The sequence below is a fragment of the Ptychodera flava genome, chromosome 9, assembly GCF_041260155.1.
Source record: "Ptychodera flava strain L36383 chromosome 9, AS_Pfla_20210202, whole genome shotgun sequence".
Lineage (NCBI taxonomy): Eukaryota > Metazoa > Hemichordata > Enteropneusta > Ptychoderidae > Ptychodera > Ptychodera flava.
The window spans coordinates 16,862,592-16,876,840 of NC_091936.1; the positions used below are offsets into that span (position 1 = coordinate 16,862,592).

A 14,249-nucleotide genomic window follows, 5' to 3' on the forward strand; every position below is an offset into this window, starting at 1 on the left:
TGTTTGTGTGGGGAAAGCTTATGGCGAGACGCAGCCGGACCTATGTTGTTACAAAACTTGATAGAGTCGCCCTTTGACGCTTGCGTTTGCTAAACCCGAGTGTGGTTTCTCATCAGTCGCAGTGTAGATTCTTTCCTTAGTTTGTGTTTGTGAAAATTTATTTCAATGCATTTTAGTGGTCTTGCTCTTCTATTAGCGAGGCAAGTATATTAATTTTTGGTCACGTTGTGAGTCAGTTTGGTGGTTCGGTTTGTTTGTTCTATGTTTCTTTACTTCGGTAAATTTTGTTTTGACTGGTGTGTCTTTTAGATTTTTGCGGAGGTTTGTGAATTTTTAGGCAATAAGTACCACTGTGGGGTACGGATTTTATGTTTATTGGATCAAGATACTTACAAGTATCCTGGTTGATGTGCTTGTTCTCGTACATTTTGATTAGTTCGTTTACTTTGTTTACTGTTTGTTCTGGCTTGTTGTGTATAATACTGAGCGTTGCGTAATTGCCTTCCGCGTTCGAGTACGTAATCGTTTGTGTTGACAATGACGAAAACCCGACCCTTGTCGAAGGTTTTTTTCCCGAAATTTGTCTATTGTTTGCAAGCTGGTTTATCCCGATTCTTTTGGCACGCGACATGTTTTGTTTCCTTGTTTGAAAGGGTATCTCTAGAAGTGCGACTTTAGCAGCTTCAGATAGCTTTCAAGTTTTTGTTTTTTGTTGTTCGTGGAGTCCAATTTGACTTTTCTTTGAATTAGTGTTGCGATTGTTTGTGTCTCACGATGTAGCGTAGTCACATTTTACGACTTTATTTGTTGAAATCCTGGGGTGGTTTTATTCTGTTTTGTTTTGTTGGTGTCCGAATAAATTTTAAGGCTTTTGCCTAGTACTATTTTTCTGAGTTTCATAGTTTGAGCGATGATAGCTTGTTGTTGAATTTCATGTTGTTGTCGGTTTTTCTTTGGAAATAGCTGATTTATTTCCACGGCCATTTTTTCTGTTACGTTGTTACGGTGATTGTTTATTTTGTATTTAATGTTGTGTTTCAGTTGTTTGTTATGTGAACGATTTTTGTTATTTCTTTTAACACTGTAAAGTTAAGTGTTAAAGGATAGAACACCAATTAAACGCCTTTTTGTAACACTTTTTGAACGCGTCTAGACGTTCAGAAATTTAACACTACGTGTTCAACCAATGTTCAATTTTTTAACACACGTGTGCAGATTTTGAACACTTCGTGTTCATCAGACATTATATTGAACACCATGTGTTCCATATCTGAACATACGTTGCACATGAAATGCGTTCAAAAAATTGAACGCAATTACGCGTTCAAAGGGCTGTAACACTTTTTGAACGCATGGACGCCGTTCAACGATAAGTGTGTTAAAGGTTAGAACACATGATATGCACTTGTTGAACACCTTTAATTTCGGGCGTTCATGGGGTGTTCAAGCCTGGAAATAACAAAACAGACCACTTATATTCAGTAAAATTATTTTATTTAAAATACACAAAATTCCTTTAGTAAAATACAATTATTTAGTGTCAATTGGGCACATAAACACCGTTGGTGTTTTCCTCTGACAAACTTTACAAAGTGGCCATATGGCCACTTTGTAAAGTTTGTCAGAGGAAAACACCAACGCTAATTAACACCTTCCTATCAAAACATAAACAAAAGAAAATCCCCATAAACACTGTAGATCGTTTTCAAACAATATGAACAAAGTAGTGACAAAACAGGTTTTACTTATTGTGGATTACGTTATATGTTCATACTTGCAAAAACGTACGAAAACATCTGTTTGAAAAAGCTAAAAATTTGGCTTACTTGAATATATCACATTTTGATAATTCCTTATTTCTTAAAAATGTCTGAAATGTCTTTAATGTCTCAAAATACAATTTTGTGTATTTCATCATAACTTGTACATATATGATTAGGAAAATCCCGGAAACCTGTACTCCAAATATTAAATGAATCGTACTGGCCGTTTTGAAGAAAACGCTTGGGGATGTAAACATTTGAGGATGATGCCACACATTCACCTATGATATACGGTCTGCGTCCTTAACAGCAAAGCTAAAATCAGTAACAAACCGAGAACAAAAGACGTCTTGATCTAAAATATAAAATAATCAAAGATTTGGTAGCAGGCTATGATCAACTAAATGTTACTTGCATAAGCCTTCAAAGACGTGAAGTCTCCTTCATCAGATGCCAGGGTGCAATGAAGATTAGAAGCAGAAAGCGACAGAAAAACTGTGGAAATTTCAGAAAATTCCGAAATTTAGAGTGTACATTTTTCACAATTTTCTGTGGCTTTCTGCTTTAATTCTTCATTCCACCATTGCATCTGATAAGGGCGACTACAAGTATTTGAAAGCTTATTCTCCAGTAACATTTAGTTAATCATAGCGTTCTGGACATGGCTCAGATAAATTCAGAACAAAAATACAGAAACTTATCAATTCAGTTACTAACCCTCGAAAGTTCAAATCTACATCAGAGATGAACTGAGGTTCTCAAGCTTGTTTCCAGACAGCTATCTGTACACTCATATTCTTCAATTTCTGTACCAATAGCTTCTGTAATAACTCTTCGATTTCACGGTCATCCAACTTTTCACATCCTGAAAATAATGCAACAATAGATGATATGGCGACATGAGACTTCAAATGAAAGACAAGGTGGCCTTATTAGGTCAAGGAAAAGGGGTGACTTTTGTATACAGTGCCTCTTTTCGTCAATGTTACAAAACATTGGCTTCTTCGTGTCATCAACTGATGAAAAGTAAAAGCAAAGCCAACTCTCATATGCTAAAACAATATTCTTCGATGTTTAACTAAAGTTTTAAATTTACATGCGATTGTGGTTACTAAAAGACATGTGTTAGCTGTGATTACGCAGCGGTAATGTGGCATATCGATCGCGCTCGGGTCAAGGGTCATCGCTCCAGTGATGACTCTTGACCCGAGTGCGATCGATACCCCATGGCCCAAAACACTGCTGCGTATTCACAGCTAGTGTATGGTCCACCAGCCACTGAAAGAAATAAAGGTTTCTTCACGTAGTTAAGCTTTTCAAAGTACAATACAATTAATTTCGAAGGATAATAATACAGATGCTTCAAAATCCAATACCTTTTAATATTTTGGAGAGAAAACTTACCCTTTCTGGTCTTGCTTTCGCACGATCACGACTTCAGCGTGCGCTTACAAGAAAAATGTCGCAACTTCCGTTTTGATGCATCATGGGATAGGAAAAGACACCAAACTTGAACACCAAGTGTTAAGAAGTAGCACGCCTCTTGCACGCCGATGTTAAAATTAAAACGTTCATGGTGTTTTTTTTATTTTCTTTTCAAAATTTCAAAATTTCAACCCGAAATAAACGTGTAAAATTATTTTTCATACTTCCTTTTTTAGAAAAAACATGCTTTCAGCAATTGTAGACCGGAAATATTTTCCACTTATTGTGAAATTCGTTACACCGAAATCCGTGTACGTATGCCGGACAGCGAGGCAGTAGTAAAGTTAATATAGCCATTGTAAAGTAAAAAACACAAAAGATTGTTAATTGTTTCACAGTATTGTAAAATTTCTGTGATGCTGAGTTTTTGAACACTTGAAGGAGATAGTTGTTAACACTACGTGTTCAGGTTTAGAATATCATTGTTAATAATATGAACACTGGTGTTAACAATATGAACACTAACCGTTCAAATTTGAACACCGACATGTACATTTTGAACGCGTAAAGACGCGTCTAGCGTCCGCTATTTTTACAGTGAAGTGTTTGTGTGTTCTATGTCATTTTATGGTTGTTTTGGTAGTTCTCTTTTTGGAGTATTTGTTGGCCCTGAAAAGGGCCGCTTGGTATGGGTTTTTGTTAGCGCTTGGCGCGTTTGTTTTGGCGATGAGCCTAGCTTTTTTATGCTTCTTTTCGCCGATTCGATGTGCTTGGTGAGTAGGTGTTTGCCGCCTTCTTGTCACTGTGTGTGCGTAAACGGACAGTCTGCATAGCCCTTGAATGTGGTCTCGATTTTGATCAAACTTACAATTTAGGAGTATATATCAAAACTGATAGATGATTTATGTTTTCACATGGATTCACATGGATTCGCCCCGGTGTTCAATTTTGGCCCAAGAATTCCATCTACCCACCCTTCGCAGAGTAGTAAGTTTATGGGGCAAGTAAACATGGATGCGCCGGCGCGATTCAACGATCAGCCTGTATATCGGATCGAAAGTCAACAATTATACGGCTCGGACTATGATTGTATAAGTTTATACACAGTCCCTCGTGGATAGAGGGACTGTGGTTTATATAAAAAGTATAAGGCGCGGGTATTATATATTGACTAATTACTGTAGCTATAGATAGGCTACATTCAGGACGGGCAGCGACGGGCAGTAATTAGTAGGCAAAACAGGTGGTTTTCACCGTGGGCAGAACTCGGTGCCATGATACTGAACTTTAATAGTAAGCCTGTCACCTTGAAGGTAATACTGTAGGTGAAACAAGGACTTCAAACGCACGATGGTACAAACAACACCACAAGTGAAACGTACACATAGAAATACACGCGTTCCTACGTTGTGCCCACCCGGGCCACGCGATTAAAATATGACTGATACTGCTGGATAGTGTTAATTGGGTCGGTAAACAGTCAATTAATAGTTTAATTGACTACCTGGGTGATTGGCAGGTCGTGTCCAACGACGTCATATGCAAAGCAGGCCAAAAGACAAAAGCCCCCCCCCCCCAAAGTTATTGACAGCTGGCCAGGGGTCACCATGAATACGTAATGAAGCTTCACTACGCAGAAATCGCGGTGTCAAGCCCTTCTGAACCGGTCAAACCCTCTTGGCATTTCCTCTCATGAGGTAATTGTGAGCCGATATGTACTTTATTGGAAATCATGTTCGGCCGTCATATCGTATATGTAAAGATGTGGAGAATCTGGTAAAAATCCACCACATCTTCTGGAATGCAAACATTTTCCTTCGAAATAATATCAATGTTCATTTTGCTTAGGTCTGTGTATGATTGTCATATGGTTAGTATGTGCCTCGAAAGTGAAAGACTTAAGCTTTTGCTCAAACTTTCCTAAGTGAAACTTTCAACCATTCTCTTACCAAATCAACGATAAAAATCAGAGGTCACCGTGCAAAGTTTGGAACTAGCGAAACATGTTACCCAACATTTTGCGACATTTGAAATTCAAAATGGCCGCTCCTGTGTTAACTCTATGGGGGAAATTCAATTTTTGGATTTTCGAAAACCTAATACGGTAAAAGTTTTCTTTTCTCCGAGAGCTTTACAATGAGCCCCCATGTACATGTGGTAGATCAGAAAAGAATTGTAGAAATTTGAGAGCTCGAATATCTATCCCAGAGGCACGTTCTACCTTAAAGGGAAAAAGTCGGCCATTTTTCATGAATTTTGTTTGATGCAAGATACTACTTATATTGTTTGACATGATGAAAGCTACTGAATAAATAGGTGACCATGCATATATTCGACCACGATTTTAGACACGATACATGAAACCATGGCGAAAATGAATTAATGGTCATGACCATTCATTCATTTTCGCGACTGTTTCATTTAATGTGTCTAAAACCGGGGTCAAATATATGCATGGTCACCCATTTATTCAGTATCTTTCAACAAGTCAAACAATATAACTAGTATCTTGCATCAAACAAAATTCATGAAAAATGGCCGACTTTGTCCCTTTAATTCTGTTTCACATAAAGGTCCATTAGAGTGTGTCTCCTTCTCTGTCTGTGACATTTATTGGCATTCCAGAACAGACCAAGATCTCACCTGACAAATTTTTTGACATAAATATGCTCAAGAGTGATGATTGAAAAGCGGTAGGAGGTTTATTTGATGTGCATATAATCACAATCTATGATCAGAAAAAATATAAAGCCACTTTAAACTATGTGTTGTAATTTGAGATCCAAGGGTTACAAAATTTCAGCGTGGGATTTTCGTCTTCCCAAGAAAAATAAATGGTTGTCTTTTCCTCTGTGTATATAATTTCTTGAATAAGTCTTAACCTTGGTCATGTTAATCGCGGGATCGGCCAATGTTTAGTGTTAAAAACAAACTCTCTCTCTCTCTCTCTCTCTCTCTCTCTCTCTCTCTCTCTCTGAATCGCTTGCACAGTTTTCCAATCAGATGGGCTGATTATATTCCATGTCGACTTATCCGAAAGAAGCGTGGAGTCGCCTTCGGAGGAACATAGAATGCAAAGTGCGTCGACCTTACCACTGAATGTCGTTGTCAAGGCAACCGTTTGTTAATGTGAAAAAACCCTCAACTTTGTCAACCATCATGAAATCTGTCCTCTTTCCTTTTTCACCTGTTTCCATACTAAATCGGTCCCCGTAACCGCGTCAGACATCACGGCGCACAGGGGGGCAAATCACACAGAAGACATTCCTCTTTCGTATTCCACTCCTTGTAAAAGTAGTCACTGCTCAAAGTAAGTTAGGGATATCCCGAGACACTTACGCTCCTAAATGACGGTGTGGCCATTCTATCTTATGGCAGAAATGTTTTTTTCTTCTAAGTGTGAGCCCAGTGTACCTCAGTTCCTCCAGGATAGCCCTTCAATATAATACTGTGCGCACGCGCAGTAAAGTGCACGTGACTTTCTATCACCTAGAAACGATGACAAATTGACGGATTTCTCTGGCTTTCTCCTTTAAGTTGTAAATTTGGCTAGACATGAAAAATATATAAAACATGTCATTTATGATGAGAGTACAAATTGAGTAAGGTTTTTTCATGTCGGCGTTTGCATACAACATTTGTTTTGTTATGCACACGGCTCACTGGTTCCCCATCTTTGATCGTATGTTCATAAAATCATCCAATTTTAATTTGAATGAAAAATGTTCCCAACACTCGACCATCTATATCATGTTTGGAATATTTGGTATACGTTTTCAGGGTGAATGTACGTTAGTCAATGTTATATGTACCCATGGAGCAATATTTTCTAGTATTTTACCTTTGTTTAGTCAAATTTTGACCGTGAAGGCGAAACTCAAAATAGATTAGCAAGTGTTTCCTACTGTCTTCTTGACCGACAAGCCTCTGCCCCTCGGACCAGACCAACCCTTACCTTTTTAATGTTCGGTAGTTATAAGGAACTGCATTTTGTCTTTTTTTACAATTGTTTGAGGTGAATGGTCATGCTTCATTTTCTAACAAAACAGTTGTGGCAGTAAAAAAAAATACAATTGACATATACTCACCAATTTAGATTTGATGCAATGAAAAACACGTAAAGCTAAACATGTAGGTTTCTGTCAACTTTCATCGACGTTCAATTATCCAAAAATAGGTCCAGTTCGTGCTAATCGTTTAAAGAGCGCACGAATTTCCAATTGATCAACCACCCTCAGGCACATATATATGTGCATGCATGCAAAGTCTCGTGCGGTGTCGTTAGGTATCTAAGGTCTCGTTAGGTCTCGTAAGTCTACACCTTAGCGTCGGATTCTCTGAGTCTAAGATATTGTCGTTTGAAACTACCCCCGAGAGGAAAAGCACAGACTCAAAAGCAATGAGATCAATGCCCTAAAACAAAACAAAACAAAACAAGCCATAGCCAAAAAACCCAAAAAACACAACTTAAACAATAGTCTAAATACAGAAAGAAATGTATTTTGAATTTCGCATGAAGTAACCTACGTTTCGAAATTGAACAATACATAACTCGGAGAGACGGACATTCATCAAGGTCTTTAAACATTAAAGAGAAGAAAAAAACAACAGCAATGGCACAATGAAAGAAAAACGGTGGACACACACATACACACACCTACACACACACACACACACACACACACACACATATATATATATATATATATATATATATATATATATATATATATATATATATATATATATATACACACATATATATATATATATATATATATACATATATTGTTTCAAGCATATTACAACCATCAGACTACTTTTTCACTTAGGCCTTTTATAGGGTTGGGACGTACCTTTGTACTATTATTCTATGGAATTCGATAAATAATATTTTCTTTGGTGAGCACACTTTGAGACCGACTAAGAAGATCGTTTGTTTAACAGTAAAGATTTTTCAGCATTCACAATTTGTAACTTTTCTGAATATTGTAACACCGACAAAAATGTAATTACAACCGACTCCCTACAAAGACGAACAAACGAAATAATAAATGTTGCAAACAAAGATAATTGACAAGTTGACAAGTTGAAGACAAAAGGAAACAATACAGCAATGGGTGACGTACAGAATCAGACAAGACAATGCTCTCTGGGTAAAGCCATAAAACAGGGGAAAGTACTTATCTCTTTAAAATTACCAGTTAATTGTTGAAATAACTGATTGCACTATAAATTACGAGCCTTTGATGTTTTGAATACATACATTCATACATGCAACATACATACATAATACATACATACATACATACATACATACATACATACATACATGCATGCATGCATGCATACATACATACATACATACATACATACATACATACATACATACATACATACATACATACATACATACATACATACATACATACATACATACATACATACATACATACATACATACATACATACATACATACATACATACATACATACATACGTATATACACATCTTAAGGTTTAACTTGACATTAAGGAAATCAAATGACGAACAAAACTCTGGTCACGAAGACTAATCATAATCACAGAGAAAAATCTTGCCAAGCCTAGTGATTAGGCGCTCTCACAGGTCTGGTAATTTGGTCAAGTTGGCCAGATTGAAAAAAAAGAAGAGAACGCAATGTTAGGACATTTCAAGACAAGACAATACAAAGCAAAACAAGTTACATGACACGGAGTTACACAATACACTTGTAACGTAAAATGGACAATAACTGACTTACTAACTGTCGATATAAATAGAAAAATAAATATATAACTATTAAATTAATAAATAAACTATAGATAAGTGCATGGATCGAAAGATGTTTCTATGACATTACAATTATTACAGGAACTTTGATTGTTCCAGTCGTTAAAACTGCCAAATGTTCGTGATACGTTTAGCACAGTGGTAAGCAGGGTTCCGTTTCGTACGAAAGTGTTTGGGTTCAATGAAACATACACGGAGAGTAATATCCTACAGGGTCATAAGGACCGAGGCGAGGCAAACAATGACTTCGCGTGCCGTGGCAGTAATATTGAGTAATAGCGAGCTATAAATTCCAGTGATGTAATTGTTTGCGTGTTTGCACTTTACCATGGCCCCTCCGTACCTATGTGAAACAAGGAAACATGAGCCCCGTGCGTCAATTGGTGTTTTGAGTTCGTTAGCTACACTTGTGTCACCGGTGTTGCTGGCAGCAATGTCAAGAAGGTTTCCATGGAGACGGCACTGTATTGTTTTAGCGGGAAATGTGGGACAGCGTCACATTTATCGATTTGAATTTGTCATATTCATGAATGACATCATTATTGAATCCTCGGTTCTTGGCATTTTGTACCGTGACACGATCCACCCGATGGCTTCGTAGAGAATTCTCAGTCTCTGGAGAGACGTCATCAATGACGGAAAGCATAAATAACTTTAAAAATGCGATATCAAATATGACAGATACCGATATGGTTATTAATCAAAGTGAATAACCCATTTACTGATGGTTATTAGCAGCTAGAGAAAATGCGTCCAAAATTTAAACGGTAACATATCCGATTCAGTTATCATAACCACGCGTCCTCCCAAAAATTCAATTTTGTCGCTACGGTAGTTAACGCTAATGCATGTTTACGCTACTCATCGCTCTCGTATTCACTAAGTTTGGAAATAGGCCTCAGCAATGCTAATTTTAATCGGATTCTGTATTAGAGTGGAGCGCATTTCTTCTTTTGGAATGAGAATGTGAGACCGGTTTGCAGGCTGTTTTTAACGAGAAATGATTGTTTGGGATAGGCCAGCTCTGGGCATGCGTGTTTCATGTGGCTGTCTGCGTGAGAAGACGGAGCTTCCCCGACCGCACACAACCGAGAGCGAGAGACTCGCTGTCGAACGATTAGCGACCCAGAGATCAGATAGCTGTTCGAGGCTCCGAATATCAGCTCAACTGTCTGGTAAGTTTGTGTTCTGTGATATTTGAGTCTAACATTCGCGTCGATTATTTTTTCCCGTCGTTGTACAGGGTTCGATTGAGCGGACATACTATCCAGGCACTATTGAGCGTTGCACAGAACGCGTACTGCAACAGTCGCCGTCGCTATCGTGGAGTCGATGCGGAATACATGATATATGCCGTACGTGTACATGTTGCGGCGGGTCTGCACCGACACGAACAGCGAAGCTACACTACAACATCTTGTTGGGGGTTTTGCGGATTCGATGCGAACGCGTATATTGCTACGCGGTCGGTTCTGAGCGAGCCGGTCGCCATATTTGTTATTATAATTAGGCCTATGCTTGATGCACGCAAAAAACAAAAAGACATTCAAGGTATTTAAATGCAAAGCGCTGACTGCCGAACTCTCAGCAATACTTTCGGGGTGACGAATACCTGTGTGTTGAAAAACCAAATTTCAAGTGTATATGCATTGCTGGAAAGCGTTTTCTAGCGTATCTCAAATAGCTATTATTCCATCATCGCTGTGTAAATGTTGGTAGCTTGGCCTGTAGGCCTGCAGCGGTTTAAATCGATAGCACTTTTTATCGATGTAGGAACATTTGTTTTGTATTGGCTCTGCAATATTAAGGTCAGCCCGTACCTGAAATAGCGGGCAGCTGTGTCTGTCAGTCGATAAGTGTAAAATGTCTTCAATCATCTGACCATGGAGCTAAGCTACATCATTCATCCGAACCGGTGAATTGAATCGAGAATCTGGCTGACTTGTTTCTGATCGCGTCTACTGATTTATGGGCGCACCGCAGAGAACAGCAAGCAACAGCGACAAGCTAGACGAACCCCCTCTTTCTGTGGAAAATTACAATCCAGGTATTTCAAGCATCGAGATGACAAATTTCTATCAACTTTGATGATGATATTTCGTTAAATCCAACATCATCACTCCTATTCAAATAATTACCATGGGTACAGTATGAAGACGAGATAACTGGAGTCGGTCCGTTGCGTTTATGGATACCCATCCTGGCTACCTAAGGATGACCGGTCTGTGCATACGCGCGATTAAATACCGCCATTTTGTACGGCTTATGAGAATTTTCAAGAGAAGATTCAAAAATGTGAAATTCTAGCAACATGGCGGACTACAGCCAAGATGTAAGCTCTTCGATCACACCTGCAAGTGTCATGGCTGGTATTCAAAACGTACACAGCATCAAGCTTTACCATCGCAGTTCTGTTAGATTAATTTTTTTCTGGGGGAAAACACAAAACACTAAATCGCACACTCGCACAAAATGTTGCAGTAACTAAATCGATTGAAAATATATCGAAACGATTTGGTTCAATGTTATCGCAATTCTCATTTTAATGTGTCGACATCACAAATGGGTTTTAAACAGTCCCCAAACGAATCACAGGTACGAAATTACGATGGCATATTTAGCGCTAATGTCAGGGTCTTCAAATTATAGCGCTCGTCGAAAAATAAATCATTTTTTTCTGGTAAGGCCCGAGGGTGATTGGACATTTTGTTATTACGTCCGTCACTTAAATACCGATGTTATCAAATTAACAATATTGGAAAATATGACAGTGTTTACTTTCGGCCTCAAATTGACCAGTGGCAAAATTGACAGTTGGCACATAACATTACATCTTCACGTGCGCGCGTTGGCGATGACGTCACGTACGATGCCTCATGGGAACGGCGGAATCATTAACAATAACGTTTCAGGAATTGCTGAGATTGTTTTTACTGAATAAATAAATTATCATTTCGCGCCAATCAATTTATGCAAATGACTAAGCATCTCGTATTGTATTAATTGACTCCGCGTTTGGCGCATTTAATCGTCACTGACATGTGTTTGCTGAAGGTCATTTAAGGGTCGATAAACGTTTTCATATCGTCAAGGTCTTAGATTACCGACAAATGGCAGTTCAACGGTGTGACGGATTGATTGTCACACACGCAGAACCCCTTTTAAATGCTTGAACAGATAGTGTCTCTAGCTGTCAAACAGTTTGCCCTGTACTATGCTGCTTCATAATTTTTAAATGCCAACCAAGCTAGTTTTCCCTAAAAAAACCAATGACGCATCAGTTTACGAACATTTAAATGATTGCAATAAATTTTAACACAATCGTGGCAGTGTTTTATATTTGCAGCACAGCTGTTGTGTTATAGCATCTACGGCAATGCTCAAGGAGGAAGAATATATATATATATGTATATATATATATATATATATATATATATATATATATATATGTATATACACATTATATATACACATTATATATATGTATATACATTTTGTAAATATATATATATATATATATATATATATATATATATATATATATATATATATATATTACGCGATTGGAACTAATTTGGGATATTTGGATCTTCATATTTTTCAAATTTCTCAGAAGTGTTACGTGCCATATAGCTGAATGTTGCAATATTACAAATTACTCATAAAATCAAGTGTGTAACTTAAAAAGAAATGCAGATGAGCTTACATTTGCAGATCAAACATACGTTACTTCACCATCCAATTATCCCAATTTAGTTCCAATCGGATTATATATATATATATATATATATATATATATATATTATATATATATATATATATATATATATATATATATTTATCACATACATAGACCCAGTTATCCCTATAGTGTGACATCACACTATAGGTATACGGTTTACAGGATTTCCGTATACCCCTACTTCTGACGTCAGAAGTAGGGGTATACGGGGTCGGCACTTTTTTTCTACTGAAACTGTTTGTAAGCATTCTCGTGCAGATGAAAATTGAGTGGGCACAAAGGTGTTTACTGAAAAATGCGGTAAAGGTAATAAATAGCGAAAACGTCAAGGCTTTTGGTAGCGATTGTGAAAGTTTGTCTGTTTTTTTTTCTACTGGGGAAAACGAGAGCGTTCACTGTCGTCTGCTCCCTAAAAAAACTACGTTTGCTACTACAGTACTGAACTATCTCGTCACGAACATCGCTCAAAATCGACCAATTTATCACCGAACAAGAATCCAACATATATATTAAGAATATGATGTATCAAAATCAAAATCTCATCCTGTCAGGTGACGGGTTAATTTTTTAGCATCAGCAAAGTGTTGTATTGCTGTTGAACTTCTGCGGTAGGCTGTAATAAAGCGAGAATGTTTACTGCAGTAACGTACGGCAAACGCGGTTTTCAGAAGCTTGTGCCACTTCGTCGACAGCTCGATAGGAGCCGCGGCCACAATGAAGTGTTTTCATAAGACACCAGTAAAATCGAGATCGAATGAACATTACATGCCAAATGTTAAAAGTTTCTTTTTGCGCTTTGTTTACTGTGATTGTTTATGATTTTAGTTTCATTCATAATTACAACGAACGATGATACACTTTTCCTCTCAATTTCAAACAACGTCCAAGGCGTTGAGAATATGCGAACGTACGATCTTCATACGGCATCGTACTCCTCCAGTCCTCGCCAGTTTCGAGCAATATAACTTTCCTAGGTACAGTGTGGTTGCATAAATGACCAACAAGAACGATGTGATACAGTTCAATTGTGGTTTTATTCATATATTATGACCGAAGTCAGGAACTGACAGCAGTAAAAATGACGACTGCAGCATTGCACAGCGTGTTCGTTCGAATCGTACAGTGTAAACAACGTGTAAGCACCGCTATGAACAGCAAGACAAGGTTAAATTTCGATGCATTATTTACATTATTACTTTACCTTCAAACAAAATAATACATCTGAAGATACTATATCGTCCTCCTTTCCCTTGTCCTCGCTGATAACGGCTATATCCATTCAAGTTTTGCGCGGAAAATCCGACAGCGAGAGACTACTCTGACGCATCGAGAGGAACGTGCGTCCGAATGTGAACGGAATCAGCTGGAGCCGTACCACTTCATCCGCCACGCCGACATAATAAAGGTCCAAATTACATCGCGCGGGAAAGTGAAAATAAAAAAAGTGGGTCTATGCATGTGATAAATATATAATCTCCCAGTATTTCTCACTCATGTGACGTCATCG

General features: G+C 37.9%; 1 protein-coding gene across 2 annotated transcripts in view; it reads left to right on the forward strand.

Annotated features, from left to right (window-relative positions):
• The first annotated feature begins 10,036 nt into the window (after positions 1–10,036).
• LOC139140164 (uncharacterized) overlaps positions 10,037–14,249 on the forward strand; it is a 61,271-nt gene continuing 57,058 nt past the window's right edge. The window contains exon 1 of one of the 2 annotated variants that reach the window (XM_070709225.1): positions 10,037–10,175. The gene's annotated coding sequence lies outside the window, so the exon portion shown is untranslated. The remainder of the gene's footprint in view (positions 10,176–14,249) is intronic. The other variant, XM_070709226.1, reaches the window with a different exon arrangement.